Source organism: Molossus molossus, unplaced genomic scaffold (genome assembly GCF_014108415.1).
Source record: "Molossus molossus isolate mMolMol1 unplaced genomic scaffold, mMolMol1.p scaffold_m16_p_4, whole genome shotgun sequence".
NCBI lineage: Eukaryota > Metazoa > Chordata > Mammalia > Chiroptera > Molossidae > Molossus > Molossus molossus.
The window spans coordinates 38527009-38532041 of NW_023425377.1; the positions used below are offsets into that span (position 1 = coordinate 38527009).

The 5033-nt window shown below is 40.1% G+C and overlaps 1 non-coding gene across 1 annotated transcript; it reads left to right on the plus strand.

Moving 5' to 3' along the window:
- On the plus strand, positions 1-164 carry LOC118616613. The gene has a single exon (XR_004956609.1). It is a non-coding gene; the product is annotated as a U1 spliceosomal RNA (small nuclear RNA).
- The last annotated feature ends 4869 nt before the right edge of the window (positions 165-5033 follow it).

Below are 5033 nucleotides of genomic sequence, written 5' to 3' on the forward strand. Positions count from 1 at the left end.
ATGCCTACCTGGCAGGGGAGATACCATGATCACGAAGGTGTTTTTCCCAGGGTGAGTCTTATCCATTGCACTCCAGATGTGCTGACCCCTGTGATTTCCCCAAATGTGAGAAACTCGACTGCATAATTTGTGGTAGTGGGGGACTGTGTTCATGCTCTCCCCTGACATCAAAAACAAAACAAAACAAAACAAAATACACACACACACACACACAAGATTAATACAGCCAGCCCTCGTTTACCGCGGTTACTCAGTTCCAGACTCTACCACAATAAATGAATTTCCGCGAAATAGGATTCCTTATTTACTATACAGTCGTCCCCCGCCACTTTGCGATTCAACTTTTGTGGCTTCACAGTTTATTTGTAAAAACTGCAATAGAGTGAAGCCAAGAAAATCGAAGTGCAAAGTGGCAAGGGACAACTGTAAACCAAGAGCTGGTTCTTTGAAAAGATAAACAAGATTGTTGAACCTTTAGCCAGGCTCATCAAGAAACAAAGAGAGAATAAATAAAATTAGAAATGAGAGAGGAGAAGTAACAACTGACACCATAAACATACAAAGGATTGTAAGAAAAAACTATGAATGACTACATGCCAACAAATTGGACAATATGGACAAAAGGGACAAATTCCTAAAAACATAAAATTATCAAAAACTCAATTAGAGGATCGAAAAATGGCGGCGGAGTGAACGGAGCTACACAGACCGTCTCCCAGAACCAAACTGGAATTACAACTATAACACAGACAAATCGACGGGAAAAACCAACAGAAAAGCAGCTTGCGAGGACCATACAACGAGGGACACCGACTCGATCCCGGTAGGCTTGCGAAGGCGCGAGACGGGGCTGGGAGCCCACAGTCGGCAGCTCGGCAGCGGCCTCAGCTGTAAGCGGCGCCCTCGGGTCACACTCCCAGGCGGCCCCACAGCGCAGAGCCGGGACAGAGGCTGAAACAGCCACAGCCACTCACCTTGGGCTCCGGCAGAGGAAGGGCAGACTGGACTGGAACTGTGTCGGGACACTCGGGGTTTGGAGGGCGCTCAGAGCTTTGGCTGAGTGCAGCCACTCAGGACAGTGGCCACATTGCTCCTTCCCAGGGCTCTGAGGAGAGGCAGCAGCCCCTCCCTCAGAGATCCAACCCCACCCTGTGGGCCATTGAAGTGCTAATTGAGGCTCACTAACAACCAGCATCTGCCCCACCCTCGTGAAAGCCCCTTGTGCTGAGCACCTGAGGGAGTTTTTCAATCAACTGACAACCCAAAACTCATCAAGTAACCTAGACTGCTAGCCTCCAGGCAAAAAGCTAGAGGATAACAGTACGTTTCCTGGGCTGGCAACTTTAACCAGGAAAGTAAGACTTGACAGTGGTGTTCAACGTGGGTCCTCCCTCGCTCATCTAAACACAGGAGAGGGAGCCACAAACAGCAGAACACAACCCACAGGGAGAACTTGACAGGCTCCAAAGCCCACAGTGATAGCCAAAATGGTGAAACACAGAAACAGAAGCCAAATGAAAGAGCAAGACACCTCCACCGAAGATGAGATCAATGTGGAGCAATTAGGCATGTTAACAGAGCTAGAATTCAGAGCCATGATCTTGAGGAAGCTGAACAGCATGAGTAAGGACATAGAGACACTGAAAATAAGCCAATTGGAAATTAAAAACCAACAAGAAGAGATAAAAAATGACATATCCGAAATGAAAAACACATTGGAAGGTTTAAAAAGCAGAGTAGGGGAAGCTGAGGACCGGATCAGTGAATTAGAAGACAGGGTAGAAAAAATCAACCAATCAGAAAAACAAAAGGAAAAACCTATTAAAAAACAGGAAGACAGCTTAAGAGAACTATGGGACAACTGGAAACGTAATAATATTCGCATCATAGGAGTCCCCGAAGAAGAAGAAAATGAGCAAGGGATAGAGAATATATTCAAAAAAATAGTGAGAGAAAACTTCCCTAATTTGGTGAAGGAAGAAGGCATTCAACTTCAAGAAGCACAGAGAGTCCCAAGTAAGAAGAACCCAAACAGGCCCACACCAAGACACATAGTAATTAAAATGCCACAAATTAAAGACAAAGAGAGAATCCTAAAAGCAGCAAGAGAGAAGCAAAAGGTTACCTACAAAGGGAACCCCATAAGGCTCTCAGCTGACTTCTCACAGGAAACACTACAGGCCAGAAGAGAATGGCATGAAGTAATCAAAGTCATGAAAAACAAGAATCTGAATCCAAGTCTACTCTACCCAGCAAGGCTATCATTCAAAATAGAAGATCAAATAAAGAGCTTCCCAGACAAAAAAAAAAGGCTAAGGGAATACATTAGCACCAAACCAGCACTGCAAGAAATGTTAAAAGGACTGCTGTAATTAGCAGGAGAAATGGGAAGAAAAATAGAACCACACTAAACAAAAATGGCAATAAATAAGTACATATCAATAATCACCTTAAACGTTAATGGATTGAATGCTCCCATAAAGAGACACAGAGTAGCTGATTGGATAAGAAAGCATGACTCATCTATATGTTGTTTACAAGAGACCCACCTCTCAACAAAAGACTCACATAGGTTGAAAGTGAAGGGATGGAAAAAAATTTTCCAAGCAAATGGAAAGCAAAAAAAAGCTGGGCTAGCAATTCTCATATCTGATAAAATAGATTTCAAAATGAAGACCATAACTAGAGACAAAGACGGCCACTACATAATATTGAAAGGATCTATCCAACAGGAAGATATAACCTTGATAAACATATATGCACCCAATATAGGAGCACCAAAATATATTAAAAATCTTCTGGAGGACTTCCAAGGAGAAATCGACAACAATACAATCATAGCATGGGACTTCAACACCCCTTTGACAGCACTGGATAGATCCTCTAGGCAAAAAATTAGCAAGGAAACAGAGACTCTAAATGAAGCACTAGACCAAATGGATTTAATAGATATCTACAGAGAATTACACCCCAAAACTACAGAATACACATTCTTCTCAAGTGCACATGGGACATTCTCAAAGATAGACCACATGATAGGACACAAACTAAATCTCTACAAGTTCAAGAAGATTGAAATCATATCAAGCATCTTCTCAGATCACAATGGCATGAAACTAGAAATCAATTGCAACAAGAACATGCAAAGACATTTCAACACATGGAGGCTAAATAGCATGTTATTAAACAATGAATGGGTCACCGACGAGATCAAGGAAGATATTAAAAACTTCTTGGAAACCAATGAAAATGAAGACACAACAACACAAAATCTATGGGATGCAGCAAAGGCAGATCTGAGAGGGAAGTTCATAGCACTACAGGCCTACCTCAAAAAACAAGAAAAATTTCTAATTGACTGTCTAACCTCACAACTTAAAGAATTAGAAAGCAAACAAAAAGAAAACCCCAGAGCAAGTAGAAGGAAGGAAATAGTAAAGATCAGAGCTGAAATAAATGACATAGAGACCAAAAAAACAATTCAAAGGATCAATGAAACAAAGAGCTGGTTTTTCGACAAGATAAACAAGATTGATGGACCCTTAGCTAGACTCACCAAGAAACAAAGAGAGAGAACCCAAATACACAAAATCAGAAATGAAAGAGGAGAAGTAACAACCAACACCACGGAAATACAAAAGATCGTTAACAACTACTATGAACAACTATATGGCAACAAATTCGACAACCTAAGTGAAATGGACAAATTTCTAGAAACACACAGTCTCCCAAAACTATTCCCGGAAGAGATAGAAAACTTGAACAGAACAATAACAACTAAGGAAATTGAAGATGTAATCAAGACTCTCCCAGCAAACAAAAGCCCAGGCCCAGATGGTTTCACGGGGGAGTTTTACCGAACATTCAAAAAAGAACTAACACCCATTCTCCTCAAACTATTTCAAAAAATTCAAGAAGAAGGAAGACTTCCAAACACGTTCTATGAGGCCAGCATAATTCTAATTCCAAAACCAGAAAAAGACACTACGAAGAAAGAAAACTACAGGCCAATATCCCTGATGAACATAGACGCCAAAATCCTGAACAAAATATTAGCAAATCGGATCCAGAAATACATCAAAAAAATTATTCACCATGACCAAGTGGGATTCATTCCAGGGATGCAAGGCTGGTACAATATTCGCAAATCAATAAACGTGATACACCACATCAACAAAATGAAGAATAAAAACCACATGATCATATCAATAGATGCTGAAAAAGCATTCGACAAAATCCAGCATCCATTTCTGATAAAAACGCTCAGCAATGTAGGAATAGAGGGATCATATCTCGACATAATAAAGGCCATATATGAAAGACCTACAGCCAACATCATACTCAATGGGCAGAAACTAAAAACATTTCCATTAAGAATAGGAACAAGACAGGGATGTCCACTTTCGCCACTCTTATTTAACATTGTACTGGAAGTCTTAGCCACAGCAATCAGACGTGAAGAAAAAATAAAAGGGATCCAAATTGGAAAGGAGGAAGTGAAACTGTCATTATTTGCAGATGACATGATATTGTACATAGAAAACCCTAAAGACTCCATCAAAAATCTATTAGACTTAATAAATGAATTTGGCAAAGTAGCAGGATACAAAATTAACGTTAAGAAATCGACGGCATTCTTGTACATCAATGATGAACTCACAGAAAGAGAAACTGAAAAAACAATCCCATTTACCATAGCTCCAAAAAAATTACGATACCTAGGAATAAACTTAACCAAAGAAGTAAAAGATCTATTTGCAGAAAACTACAGGTCATTTAAAAAAGAAATAGAGGAAGATATAAAAAAGTGGAAGCACATACCCTGTTCATGGATTGGAAGAATTAACATCATTAAAATGTCCATACTACCCAAAGCAATCTATAGATTCAATGCAATCCCCATCAAAATACCAACGACATATTTCATAGAACTAGAACAAATACTTCAAAAGTTCATATAGAACCAAAAAAGACCCCGAATAGCCACAGCAATCTTGAAAAAGAAGAACAAAGTAGGGGGGATCACAATACCA